Source organism: Gopherus evgoodei, chromosome 2 (assembly GCF_007399415.2).
Source record: "Gopherus evgoodei ecotype Sinaloan lineage chromosome 2, rGopEvg1_v1.p, whole genome shotgun sequence".
NCBI classification, from domain to species: Eukaryota; Metazoa; Chordata; order Testudines; family Testudinidae; genus Gopherus; species Gopherus evgoodei.
Window position 1 is genome coordinate 159,401,963 of NC_044323.1, and position 15,477 is coordinate 159,417,439.

Sequence of the window (15,477 nt, forward strand, 5' to 3'; positions counted from 1 at the left end):
GGTAGAGGGCAAATATACTGGTCACTGGGTGAGTAGTTTTCTGTTCCCTGAGTGACTAGAGCAGGGTCTGCACTAGAGTAATCAGGAGCCTGCTAGACCCAATTAAGGCAGACAGGCTGATTAGAACACCTGCAGACAATCAAGGCAGGCTAATCAGGGCACCTGGGTTTAAAAAGGAGCTCACTCCAACTGGGTGAGCAGGGAGCCAGAGGAGAGGAAGTGTGTGAGGACCTGGGAGTGAGAGGGTGTGCTGCTGGAGGACTAAGGAGTACAAGCTTTATCAGACACCAGGAAGAAGGTCCTGTGGTGAGGATAAAGAAGGTGTTTGGAGGAAGCCATAGTGAAGTAGCCCAGGGAGCTGTCATTCAGTTGTTACAAGAGGCACTATTGACAACTGCAATCCACAGGGCCCTGGGCTGGAACCCGGAGTAGAGAGTGGGCTGGGGTTCCTCCCAAACCTCCCAACTCCTGATCAGACACAGGAGAAGTTGACCCAAACTGTGGGGAAGATCACTGAGGTGAGCAAATCTGCCAAATAAGCGCAGGACCCACCAAGGTAGAGGAGGAACTTTGTCACAATACATATACAGTATAATATTTCTTGTCTCATGAAAAGATTCTCTGGAACCTAAGCCCTCTATTTAGATCAATTCTTATGGAGATATTGGAGTTAATTAACAGCATTTTGCTTAAGTTAACATTGTAGTTATGTTCCTGAAAAGTGCTATGTGAGGTGTTACTGTACTGTTCTTGCTCAGGACATCTGTTTTAGAGACAGATTCCTGTGAGCACCTGTCCCAATATCAAGGTTGCATGCTCCAGCTCTGATTTTGAGAGATTCTGCAACAGCCACTTGTATGGGGATACTAATGCAGCAAAACAAGAAATAAAGGGGTATTTTCATAAGTATTCCTATATTATTTCTGCAACTAAATTTGCTAGTGTCTGCCAGTGAAACTAATTTATGGTGCAATTGGCAGAATTCTGCTCCACTGGGCTAAACTGAAATGTTGGGAATGCAAAGCCTGGCTGTGCATGTGATCAAGGAACAAACTTGTTAGGGAATTTCTAATGACCCCATGTCATAAACAGATGGTTAAGGGTTAATGTCTTACCTGTAAAGGGTTAACTAGCTCAGTAAACCTGGAACACCTGACCAGATGACCAATCAGGAGACAAGATACTTTCAAATCTCAGTGGAGGGAAGCCTTTGTTTGTGCTTTTTCTTTGTTCTCTCTGGGGTCTGGGAGGGACCAGACATGTATAAAGACTCTCCCATCTTCTCAGAGTCTTCTATTCAAATAGAAAGTAATAGGTAGAAAGTGGATTAGATTTGTTTGTTTTCTTTATTTGCAAATGTGTATTTGCTGGAAGGATTGTATCTTTGTTTGCTGCAACTTGTATTTGTGCTGGGGGGGAAGCTTCTCTTTAGTGTTTAAGCTGAAAGACCCTGTAACATTTTCCATTATGATTTTACAGAGAAATTTTACTTTTTTTTAATTAAAAGCTTCTTTTTAAGAACATGATTTTTTTATTCTTGCGAGAGACCCCAGGGGACAGGGTCTGGTCTCACCAGGGAATTGGTGAAAGAAAGGAGAGAAGGGGGAAGGAAAAGCCTGATTTCTCTCTGTTAGGATCACTGTCTCTCTCTCAGGGAGAGTCCGAGAGGGGGAGAAGGTGAATTTCCTCTCGGTTTTAAGATTCAAGGAGTTTGAATCACAGTGATCTCCCATTGTAACCCAGGGAGGGGAGAATCTGGAAGGAAGAAAGGAGGAGAATGATTTCTCTTTGTTTTGAGATCCAAGGGGTTTGGGTGTTAGGGTCCCCAGGGAAGGGTTTGGGGGCCAGAAAGTGTCCCAAAATGCTATTTTTGGGTGGTGGCAGCTCTTATCATTTCTAAGCTAGTAATTAATCTTAGAGGGGTTCATGCAGGTACCCTATCTTTTGGACACTAAGGTTCAGAGTGGGGGAATCATACCTTGACATAGTGGCAGTGGTGGGATAGATAGAATCAAAAAACCTGTGAGTTTAAAAGCAAAAGCCAGTAGAATTATTTTTTTCTTCTCTCTGCTAGCTGTTTGTAAGCAGGCAAGAGACCCACAGAGGAAAGCAGTACATACTGACCTTCGCGGACTTTTCTATCCCATGGCCGGAAGCAGTAGCTCTAGGCAACACTAGGGCCTGGCACACAGTTTTAGCCCTAACAGACATTTTTGCCAGGGTAAGTTGGCCCTCCAACATCCTTACAGATTCAGTATCTAATTTCCTGGCAGGAACCATGAAAGATCTGTGGGAAACATGGGATGAATCATTTGGTTGCCACCCCTCACCACCATCAAACCAATGGCCTGGTGGAGAGGTTTAATGGAATTTTGGGGGCCATAATACATAAATTCATAAATGAACACTCCAATGACTGGGACCTAGTGTTGCAGCAGTTGCTTTTTGCTTACAGGGCTGTACCACATCCCAGTTTAGGGTTTTCACTGTTTGAACTTGTGTATGGCCATGAGGTTAAAGGGCCATTACAGTTGGTGAAGCAGCAATGGGAGGGGTTTACACCTTCTCCAGGAACTAACATTCTAGACTTTGTAAGCAACCTACAAAGCACCCTTCAACACTCTTTTGCTCTGAGCATTCTTTAGGTTTTCTTTAGCAAGGGCTAAAGGCCTGGTATGATAGACATATCAGAGAGTGTTCCTTCAAGGTAGGAAACCAGGTTATGGTCTTGAAGGTGCAACAGGCCCATAAAATGGAAGTGTCATGGAAAGGGCCCTTCACAGTCCGAGTGCCTGGGAGCTGTTATTTATCTCATAGCATTTCCCAATTCCTTTCTAAAGCCCAGAGGGTACCATGTTAATTCTCTCAAGTCCTTTTATTCCAGAAGGATACAGGTTTGTCAGTTTACAGCCCAGGGAGGAGATGACGCAGAGTGGCCTGAAGGTGTCTACTACAAAGGAAAAAGTGATGATGGCGTGGAAGAGGTGAACCTCTCCACAACCCTGGAATGTCTGCAGCGGCAACAGATCAAGGAGCTGTGCACTAGCTTTGCCCCATCGTTCTCAGCCACCCCAGGATGGACTGAACGGGTATACCACTCCATTGACACAAGTAATGCTCACCCAATTAGAATCCCACCCTACCGGGTGTCTCCTCATGCCCAAGCTGCTATAGAATAGGAGATCCAAAACATGCTCCAGATGGGTATAATCCGCTCATCTACCAGTGCATGGGCATCTCCAGTGGTTCTGGTACCCAAACCAGATGGGGAAATATGCTTTTGCATGGACTAACATAAGCTAAATGTGGTAATTCATCCAGACAACTATCCAGTGCCATGCACCAATGAGCTATTGGAAAAGTTGAGATGTGCCCCAGTTCATATCTACAGTAGACTTAACCAAGGGGTACTGGCAAGTACTGCTAGATGAGCCTGCCAAAGAGAGGTCAGCATTCCTAACCCATGAGGGGGTGTATGAATTTAATGTGCTTCCTTTCGGGCTGCAAAATACACCTGCCACCTTCCAAAGGCTGGTAGATGGTCTACTAGCAGAATTGAGAAAATATGTAGTTGCCTACCTCGATGATGTGGCCATTTTTTCGTGATTCATGGCCCAAACACCTGGAAAAAGTCTTTAAAAGCATCAAGCAGGCAGGACTAACGGTTAAGGCCAAAAAGTGTCAAATAGGCCAAAACAGAGTGACTTACCTGGGACACCAGGTGGGTCGAGGAACCATAAACTCCCTACAGGCCAAGTTGGATGCTATCCAAAAGTGGCCTGTCCCAAAGTCAAAGAAACAGGTCCAATCCTTCTTAGGCTTAACCGAGTACTACAGGCAATTTGTACTACACTATAGCCAAATCGCTGCCCCACTGACTGACCTAACCAAAAAGACCCAGCCAAATGCAGTTAAGTGAATTGTGTCAAAAGGCTTTACCCAGCTTAAGGTGACGCTCATGTCTGACCTTGTGCTAAGGGCCCCGGACTTTGACAAACCATTCCTAGTAACCACAGATGCATCTGAGCGTGGTGTAGGAGCAGTTCTAATGCAGGAAGGATCAGATCACAACTTCCATCCTGTCCTGTTTCTCAGCAAGAAACTGTCAGAGAGGGAAAGCCACTGGTCCATCAGTGAAAAGGAATGCTACGCCATTGCATACGCCCTGGAAAAGCTACGCCCATACGTTTGGGGACAGCTGTTCCAGCTACAAACTGACCACGCTGCGCTAAAATGGCTTCATACTGCCAAGGGAAACAAAAAACTGCTTCGATGAAGTTTAGCTCTAAGACTTTAGTTTTAAAATTCAATACATTTCAGGAGCTTCTAACAAAGTAGCTGATGCACTCTCCCATAAAAGTTTCCCAGAATCAACTGGTTAAAAATTGTCCTTCAAATGTAGAAAGTCTTGTAGTTTACATACTTAGTAGTATATATAAAGGTACATGTGTTGTCTTAATCTGTTCATTCTAAAGTTCTAGGAAGAAATCACCAGTGAGGTTCCCCACTGTCTGCGATTTGGGGGGGCATGTCAAACAAATAGTTAAGGGTTAATGTATTTTACCTGTAAAGGGTTAACTAGCTCAGTAAACCTGGAACACCTGACCAGAGGACCAATCAGGAGACAAGATACTTTCAAATCTCAGTGGAGGGAAGCCTTTGTTTGTGCTTTTTCTTTGTTCTCGCTGGGGTCTGGGAGGGACCAGACATGTATACAGACTCTGGCATCTTCTCAGAAAATCTTCTATTCAAATAGTAAGTAATAGGTAGAAAGTGGATTAGATTTGTTTGTTTTCTTTATTTGCAAATGTGTATTTGCTGGAAGGATTATATCTGTTTGCTGCAACTTGTATTTGTGCTGGGGGGAGGCTTCTCTTTAGTGTTTAAGCTGAAAGACCCTGTAACACTTTCCACTGTGATTTTACAGAGATAATTTTTACTTTTTTTTAAATTAAAAGCTTTAAGAACATGATTGATTTTTTCATTCTTGTGAGAGACCCCAGGTGACAGGGTCTGGTCTCACCAGGGAATTGGTGAAAGAAAGGAGAGAAGTGGGGAGGAAAAGCCTGATTTCTCTCTGTGTTAGGATCACTGTCTCTCTCAGACAGTCTGGGAGGGAGAGAGAGAGGGGAAGGTGAATTTCCTCTGTTTTAAGATTCAAGGAGTTTGAATCAGTGATCTCCCAGTGTAACCCAGGGAGGGGAGAATCTGGAAGGAAGAAAGGAGGGGAATGGTTTATTTCCCTTTGTTTTGAGATCCAAGGGGTTTGGGGGCCAGAAAGTGTCCCAAAACACTATTTTTGGGTGGTGGCAGCTCAATCATTTCTAAGTTAGTAATTAAGCTTAGGAGGTTCATGCACATACCCCATCTTTTGGATGCTAAGGTTCAGAGTGGGGGAATCATACCTTGACACCCCACAAAAAAGTATGATGCAAAAGGGAACAGCCTGCAGAAGGAGCAAGCCAGCTAAGTAAATCTCTTGGCAGTTGCTGTGTGTCAAGCAAGCAATATTCCACACAGCAAAATGACTAGGAGCCGAGAGCAGGTAAAAGATGCTATTACTGCTTGGGCTCAGGGCAGGTGAGGTGGCTTCTGGTTCCCTTGAGGTACTTTTAATAATCAGGGGAAGTTGAAGGTCCACTTAGTCCAGGGAAAAAGCTTGTTTAACTCAGAGCTGGGGTGAAAAAACGAGAAGCTTCTGAAACAGCAGATCTGCACTGTATCTACGCAAGCCTTCCCAGCTGCCAATTAGAACTGTACCCTTCCTGACCTCTGGTAAATGCTCTCTCTCCTCATGTGGGGGTGGAGGGAGTAATTACTCCTTTGCATTCACCAGACTTGGTTCTTTGTGTCTTGGTGTTAAGTCCTGTTTACTTGCTTTGCAGTCCCCAGTATGATCACACCTGCTGCCTGCCTGCCATTGATGTAGCACCTAGGAGCCCCAGTCATGGACCAGGACCCTGTTGTGCTAGATGTTGTGCAAAGCATGTACCACTGATTTCCTGGGACATTTCTCTAGGATTATTCTTCACATTAGAGTTGCATCAAGAGGCCAGGCTATTCTAGGCACTGTACATTCCTGCTCCAAAGAATTTACCATCTAAACCACACCAACAGGAATGCTATTCTCTTTACAGATAGGGACTTGAGGCAGAGGTTAAGTGACTTGTGTGACTTTTGTCAAGAAGTCTTTGGCTGAACGGAGACCAGAACCCAGTTTTGTGAGGTTTTAGTCTACTGCCTTAACCACAAAGCTGTTCTTCCTTTCTGCAAATTTGGCAGTTATTCAAGTCAGTGCTATGTAGAGTAGCAAGTGTGGAGTTTCTCCATGGGGGTTGCAGACACAACCAGCTCAAGCTGACCCTTGGTTCCATGTTCATGGCATCATCTTTGCTCACAGGAGTTTGGTTTCCTTTCTAATAAGCGCCTCATTCCATTAGAGCACTGTTCTATGCCTTCCCCATGCTGGTGTGTTACCCATAATCCTGGGCATATCACCTTAGCACACCTGGCAGTCCCTGGAGATGCTCTATTCCTGCTTAACCTACCCCATGGCCACATCTTTAGAACCCTCAACAGGAGGCTACCAAGCATAGGTGAGGATAAGGGGGCAAGTCCCTCCATCTCAGGTGTAATTCTATTGACCTCAAGAGTAAACTTGGCACCATGTTTTTAAACATTCTACCTGGAGCACTGTATGAAACCTGTGCAAATGCACTTGGCAGAGAAGGCATCTCACCAGCCAACCTTTGTATCTTTCTGCAACTTGCTATAGAGCAGAACAGATCAGCAAGTTAGAAAACTCAAGATTTATAGTCCCTAGAGAGTAAATTAGCAAAAAAACAAAGTACAGACTAAACTTTGAATGTTTTGATTTGTGCCTGTTCCATGCACATGATGGCACACGGACAGAAGGGCAGCACTGGGATTGCTGCAGGGAAACAAATCCTTGGGCTTTGCCAGGATGCTAGGGGAGGGAGGGTAGAATCCTGGATTTCTGACATACCTGTAGCCTGGGCAAGAAATTAGACATAACGAGTTCCAGGGCCAGTTACTTTGCAGGTGCAAGTTGCATCACTCCACTGATTTCATGCCATAGCAATGGGGCATCTATGGAGCTATTCTGATTAAACCCCAGCTAAGGACCTGGCCCTCACTGTCCCATTAGAGTGGGGGGCTGTCTAAGATGGCTCTGGAGTATGGACATCTTGCAGGGGTTCAGAGCATGAACAGGTACAAGATCCCTCTGCACAGATACCCAGGACCTCCTGGGCTCCATGCAGATTCTGAGTGAGCCATCAGGCTGGGAGCAGGAGTGGAAAACCCCACAGCCTTTACCAGGAGAGTCAAATCCCTCATGACTCTGGGGTAGCCTCTATGATGGGCTCCTCTCAGATTTCCTTACTAATGGGACCTTCCTGTGGCTTTAAGCAAGGGAGTGTTATCTAGCCTATTAAACTGAACATTTCTATATAAACACCAACAACAAAAATATGGCCTTGTTTCTCCACAGCCTTACACCACCACATCTAGCTTTAACTAGGTTCCCTGGTCTGCAGCCTCAGCAGAGAGGCCAAGGACTGACTCTTCTCTGCATTGCCCTCAGACCTAGGGGTGGTCCTTCCATTGCAGGGATTAAGCCTACTGGGGCAGCAGCAAGAGGGGAGCTTGTTGGTGTTGTGGCCTGCACTGCACTATTATGGGGATGTAGAGCCAAAAGACTCACCCATCATGGTGTACAAGTCCTAGAGCTTACAGGATAATCAATGTATTTCCTTAACAGAAGAGCTCAGTGCTAAACTGGGTTCTCCATTTCACTTGCTTGGCCTCATGCAGAGTATTAAGGAGCTGGTCAAGACATTGACTTGACAATTTGAAAATTTTGACAGACATTCTGGGATTTCTTGACCTGCTCTAATATATTAGGTTAGCGGCTAGAGGCCAGCGCTGTGCAAAAAGTTAGATTGCAACAAGTTGCTTATATGCCAAACTGAAAAGAAAAGCACTCTCACCTGTTTTGCTGGTGGGAAAACAAGTACAGAGCAATGTGAGGCCTGGTTTTCAGAAGAGTGCAGCACACTGGGTCCCAAACACTTGAAAATCTGGCCTCTAATTCTAGCGTTTGAGATCCTTTGGAGATCAGGCTGCAATTGCTCAGCCCTTGCAAGTCTCCCCCCACGTGTGTTGTTGAAACTCTGACAAAGCCAGTTCTACCAAATTCCACTCCAGTATCTTTATCTTATGATCCAGAGCAGGGGCAAAGAGCACTGCACACCCCTAGTCAATGCCTGACCAAAAAAATCCCTTCACCATTGCGTCTTCCCTCCTTGCTCTTAGTCCCCTTTTCTTCTGTATGCCTCTTGCCTTTCATTCCATTCTGAGTCCATCTCACAATGCTGCCACCTTCCTTCTTTCAAGAGTTCTGCTGTGTGTGCAGTGGATAGGCAGTCAGTGTAAAAACCTCCCATTAATGGTCTGGCATTTGATACATTATCAGTTGAAGATACAGAGTGAAGAAATATACTGTGCAAATTATTTGATAATGCATAGCACCCAGACATCATGACCTTCAAAAATGCCTGTAATAGAAAAAAAACAACCCAGCCTTACTTTGCTAGAACACTTGATAGTCTAGATGGAAAATGGATTTTTTTTTACTATTCTAACCTGCTTTAACTCTGCTCTCAAGGTCAATAGTCTCAGTAACAACATTTTCCTCCAAGAAAATGTTGGCACTCTCATGGGACCCTGTGGGAATTTCAGTTCACGAACCTCCAGAAAGGAGCTCAGTCCATACCACCTGATCGGTAAGGACCTAGTGAACATGCCTTGTGTTCGTGATGGGCTAGTGAGCCAAGCCCAGCTACACCTCCCCACAGGTCGGGTCTGGGAAACAGGACAAGCATCCAAGAGGGAGCATAGAATGCTCAGAGGGAGCAAGCGAGCTTATGGGCAACAATGACTAAAGTAAGAACAGCAGCTAAGTCTCAGTGATTGTCTACATGTTTGACCAGTTTAGTTTAAGGTGTGAATTTAAGCCTGTGCAAACCCTGGGGGTTCTTATTTCAGCTTACAAGTGAGTTACTGGCGTTTAGCTAAAATTGATCCTGATCCCCACACATGGCTGTAGGGTCAAACTGATTTTAAACCAAGTTAGGCCTAGTCTACAGTACAAAATTATGCTGGCGTACCTATGAGTGCATGTGTTGCGGTTGGGGGTGTAAAATCACTCCCTAGGCACACAGCTATGCTGCCAAAACCCTCAGTGTAAACAACTATGCTGGCAGCAGAACTCCTCCTGTTGGCATATATTATGTCTATATGAGGAGGCTAGGCCAGTGTAGGCTCTATTGCAGGGGTAGGCAACCTATGGCACACATGCTGTAGGTGGCACAGGAGCTGATTCAGTGGCACTCACACTATCCAGGTCCTGGCCACCGGTCCAGGGGGCTCTGCATTTTAGTTTACTTTTAAATTAAGCTTCTTAAACATTTTTAAAACTTTACATACAAGAACTGAGTGACATATTATACAGTTATAGAAAGAGACCTTCTAAAAACATTAAACTGTATTACTGGCACATGAAACCTTAAATTTGAGTGAATAAAATAAGACTCGGGACACCACTCCTGAAAGGTTGCTGACCCCTGCTGTATTGCAGAGACATGGCCTTGGTTAATGGGTGCTGCTCTGTGCATCAACCCTCAAAATGGTTTGATCCTGGCTTATCAGGTTTGATTGCGTCTATAAATTTAGTTTAGCTTGCCCATCTAATAGCACCAGACCAAAACTAAGAACAGTGTCTGCACTGCTTGAGAAAGAGCTTGAAACTAAACAAATGTCCACACAGAAGTTTGGACCAGTTTAACATCAATTTAAAGAGTGATTTAAGTTTAAACCAGTGCAATTTTCCTGTGTAGACAAGTCTGAAGTAGAAAGATGGAATAAACCTTAATGAAGGGAGCAGATGGTTAAGGTAATTGGATAAGGGACAGCTGAAGGAAAGAGGATAGCATGGCAAAGGTGGTGAGGATGGCATGGAATATTCTGCTGCAAATTGTTATCAGGGCACTGGCAAGAGATTGAGCTGAGCTTTGATTATCTCTAGACACCACTGCACTGACCTGAGCCCTGACTGCAACATCAGGAATTCCAGGGCCAATTTTAGCCCTGGAGTAAAATTAATACAGCTTGACTCCAGTGCCCCCTTATGCCCAGACTGGATTAGATTCCTGATGGAGAGGGAGGTAGGATGAACCAGCATTTAATGCTGCTGATTGGATGGTGCATGGAAAACACAGAAAGTGGGTTTTTCTGGGGGAGATCTAGTCCAGAGGAGTAAAAGTAAAGGGAAGTGGTAGGAATCCAGGGCACAGACCTATCCCTGCACTTATTTGCACTGTGGTAGCACTGAGGAGCCCCAGCCATGGGGCAGATGTTATACAATCACAGCACAGACAGATGGTCCTTGCCCAAGACTTTACAATGCATGGTGGCTCATTGATAGCACCTCCCTGTTACAGAGAAGATTGCAACATACTCATCTGTCATCCTTTCCAAGTAGAGAAAAATGTCACGTTCATCAATACAAAGGCCCCAATCCAGCAAAGTACTTAAGCATCTGGATGGTCCCTACAGGTGAAGCACATGCTGAAGTGCCTTGCTCGATCTAGGTCAGTGACCTAATTTTGGGACATCAGGGCATGATCATTTTGTTGCTGGTTGCTCAGTGGGGACTAGGAATGCAGTGGTATCTCAATGAAGCAAACCCTACCTTGCTGCTTTGCAGCACTGAACACAGTGCAGCTGGCAGGCTAAAGTCAGGTCAGCAGCCAGCAGACGGGGTGGGATTGCTCTATGGTCCTGTTGTCTAGCCTCCTGCATCTCTCTCCTTTCTGGGCTGTTCATTGTAGCAAATATCCCTCTGTAAAAACTTCAGAAACTCCAGCTGTCTGCAAGTAACAAGCATTCTCCAGTGACAAAAATAATGGTCTGGTTTCCATGGCAATATTCCTTCCCAGGTGGGGTTACAGTCAACTGTTCTCACCCTGCTTGCAGTCTCTCCCAAGATAAGTTCTATGGAAAATAGCCTCTTCTCTTATTGACATGGCAACATAACTATCAGCCAGGCAGGGGTAACAAAGGTCCCCAGCTAAGAGGCGATGCGACATGCTGCTGACATATTTGACTCCAATCCCTTTTAGTGCTTTGCACAGTTTGCTCACATCTGCAGCAAGGGGGTTATTTATTCTGTGTTTTTTTTGCAGCTAACAGCTGAGTATGGCCCTGAAGTACCAGTTTTTATAGTCCTTGTGTCCAAATCTCTCAGCTGCAAAGACTTTGGACCCAATTCCACCACTGCTCTTTCTGGAAGGCAACACCCCTAATGACCCAAATGCCTTTCATGCATCAGTTGCATACATGGAATTCTGCAGATACCCTTTTCCTGATATGAAGTTGTGGACATGGGGACAACCCATCCTGTCAGATGAACCAGGTCAATTGCAAAGAATCAGAGGAAGCAGAAACATGGTTCGTGATTGGACAGAATTCAGTTAAAATTCTTTGTTCCACCATCTGTGTGCAGCCTCCAATTCTTCCCACCTGAATACAGACCCGGCCCTTTAAAGAGAGTTTCCTCTCCCATAACAAAGGGGAATCTTATTTTTGGCAGAAACTCAATTGTTCAACAGCATTCAAGTTGCAGGATCTGAGAAGTTTTAAAGGGCCAGGACTTTATGAAGGTGTAAGTTCATTGCGCAAACTTACATCTCTATCTTGCTATATCTGTTTTACTAATTGGTAAAAATCACATCTAACTGAAAGAGTCATTGTGAAAATTAATGGGACATGTAAGTCATTTTGGAAGATGGGCAAGACATGCCAAGTATTCAGGGTATGGTGGGGCTTCCTATTGAGTATTGGGGGCGAGCATGAAAGTCAAGGGGGAGTTGAATGGTTATTAGTGGGTTTTACAGTAACACTGAACCAAGACCAAAGCCTAGTTGTGCAAGGTGCTGTACAAACACCTAGCAAGAAAGAGCTGACAGTCCACACAGACAGAGCAAGGGTAGGAGGGAAGCAGCAACTTCCCTAAGGTCACATAGCAAATCAGCAAATGCAACCCACAGCCCAGTGCCCAGTCAACTATACAGAATAGCTGAGTAACACCATCAGCTACATTTTCCTCTTCTGGTCTCATTGACTTGCTCAGGCACTTCCACTCCCACCATGAGTGGTGTCATTGTTGCAACAGCATTTTGATTTATTTTTAGCAGTACAATCACACATCCATTTTTAAAGCTCATAAACAGGCCCTGCCACCCTCATCTTATATCATGAATGCAGGCAAGGAAAGCATCCCACCAAGGTGGAGTCCAAATATCATTGCCAGATGCCTGGGCCCCCATCCATCTCAACTGTTGGAAGAGACAGGCCCTCTGCTAAAAGGGAAAACATGTTTATAGCAAAGCATTTGGAGTGTGTGATTATGTCAGATCCTGCATTCAAATGTCAGCTATCCAGGGAGAGATCTAAGTGTCACACTGAAGCAACAGCACATCCTTAGCAGCATCCGTGACTGACAGCTACAAGTGCTGACTAATGACACTATGGGTGTCTGGAAACTGTTGAGGTGAAGGATGTTCCTGCTCAAAGCATTATCTTCAGACCAACTAAGTCATCTGTGTTATCTTACAGCACTTTGCATCCCTGGCACACACCATGCCAGAGACCAACAGTGACTTTGAAAGTCAGATTTTCCTCTTTGCTCAAGTCATTGGTAATACACAAGGCACTGAGCCCCATGCTGTATTAACAGCCTGGGTTTCAGGATTGATATTGGGTGGGATTCTCAAAAGGAGCTAAGGCCAGGATCCCCAGAAGTATTTAGGCATCTAACTTGTATTGGCACCTAAATATCTTTAGGGCTATGGGCCTAAGTGACTTAGGTACTCAGATCCCATTTAATATCAATGTCACCAACAGTAATACTTTCAGAAGCCCCTAAGTCACTTAATACCGTTAAAAACCTGGGCCTAAATCTTGCTGAGCTCAGCCTCACAACAACCAGATTTAGGAGCCTAAGCCATTTTCAGAAGGGATCCAGGCACTTAGGAGTCTATATCCCATTAGCTGTCCCATGCATATTGCATGAGTGTCTAGATGCCCAAGCCGTGATCAGGCTCCCACTCTGCCAGGCACCATACAAACACAATGAGGGACAGTCCCTGTGCCAAAGAGTTTACAAACTAAGTAGACAAGACAGGCAACGAGCAGGAAGGGAAACAGAGCCACAGGGAGGGGAAGGTCACACAGCAAGCCAACAGTATAGCTGGGACTAGAACCCAGGATTACCTGACCTCCTGTTCAGCTCCCTACCCATAGGGCACACTGCCTGCTCTATAGCCAATGTGTTGGCTAATGGAGGAGACATGAGTAAGCGCTAGACATCAGGGCAATAATCACAAATGGGTAAATTACCTTTCACCCCTTGCGCCTCTGTGACCAAGAAGCATCTCTGGGAATGACAATTTACCCTATGACGGAAGCAGAGAAGTAGTAATTTGCTTCCAGTCTCTACCAGCTCAGCGCATATTCAGCCAGCCAGCTCTGCCCATTAATCCACCTACTTCCCACGCACCTGCTCCAGGGTGGCCAAAAGGCCTGCGGTGATGAGGGTTCAAGGTGTGGATGGTCTAGTTACTGCATCTGATCATCAACCTCATGTGTCAGGGGTCAGTAGCAGTGCTTAGTCCCTATCTTCCCCCTTCACCCGCCCCCCACACCTTGAGCCTTTGCCCTTAGTCGGGCATGGGAGGGGGATCCAGGCCCTCCCTCTCCACTTGGTCCCAGCCCAGGGGGAAGTAACACAGGCAGGTTCCTCCCCATAGAAAGTCTAAATCTGCCACCCTGGGCTACTTCCTATCTATGTCCCCCTTCAGTTTGGGCCATGGCTCTTATAGTCCAAAGAGGCAATAACTTCACAAAGTCCCAAATATGGAGGCCCCACAAGACCTGCTGCCTCTTGAAGTGGGGGTGGGTGGTTGAGGAAGGCGCTACTGGGGACCTTACCATCTACATTGTCCCCCTACTCAGGCTCTACCCTCTGCCTGGCTTCCTTGGAAAAAGATTGTCCACTCCTGCCACTCCTTACCTAGGGTTCTGAATGCCTTTTAACCTGCTCCTCCAGCTGCAGCATGCCTAGTGGGCCTGTAAAGATGGGACTAGCATTGCCTTTAACCCCTATGGGCTCTGTATGAGTTTTGGATATCCCACCACACCTTGTCTATGTGGAAACATTGTGGTGATTTTAACAAAATTAATTTTTAAACTCCATTTCATTAAACCTGCATATGTATGCACATGTATCTGCATTACCACAGCCCTGTGAGCTAGGGTGCTCTACTCACCACAGGTATGGCAACTCCTCACGACAACTCTGCAGATTAGCACTGCAAGGTCAATGTCTCTCCCCACAGTTGCACACTCACTTTGTCTCTAGTCTGCAGCCCCTCTCTCACTCCAGGAACTGCAGTATCCTCTTTGGGACCCTCCAGCCAGGTCACTCCTTGTTTTCCCCTTCCAGGATACAGTCCATCAAATCCTCTGTCACTCCCATAGTGACTCAGGCAGTCTTCCCATTCATTGTCCCATCAGGGCCACTTCCACAGTGTGGGTAGGAGGATGCAGGCCAACCATGTACTCCAGATTTCAGCCCAGGGACCCTACAACAGGCAGCCAACCATTCCTCAACCTTGCTGCTGACTTCCTGGGCTGCTTCCTACCCCACTCTGTGAGGCTTGCCAGCCTCTCTACTCCTTCCTCAGAGGGAGCAAGTGCAGGCTATTTCTTGCTATAGCCCCCAAACACACCTCCCTTCTCCCACAAAGTACATGTAGAGCCCCTTCCTGTAACCCTTTACCTGTGCTCAGCTCCCTGGCTTTATAGAAGCCCCACCTGTTCCCACACAGCTGAGCTTCCCTAATTAGAGCTTTCCTCTCAGCATTCAACCTAATAGGTTAATTGGCCCAGCTGGCATCTCTTAACCCTTTCAGGGTGAGTATGAGATGGACATCCTATCACATAGGGACTTGCTAGTCTCCCCACTTTACAGATTGGGACCTGAGGCATAGAGGGACCGAGTGCTCAAGGACACACAGAGAGTTTGTGGCAGAGCAAAGAATTGAGCCTACTTTTCCCAAACCCCAGACCTGCACTCTAACTACTGGACTAGCCTGCCTCTCATCTTACCTACCACCATAAGGGACCAGCTGCAGTTGCTATTTTTCCTTCATATTGCATTGCACAGGCTTTGCTGATGAAACCATTGGACTCCTTGTCAGGTCTCTCCACCCCTCCTGACCCTGGGGACAGCTACAGGGATATTTTAGTACCAGGATAAGAATATAAAGATGATTGCCTTGATGTTTACATTATATGATGTCTGCTCTTCCAGTTGCACATCACTGCACTTCT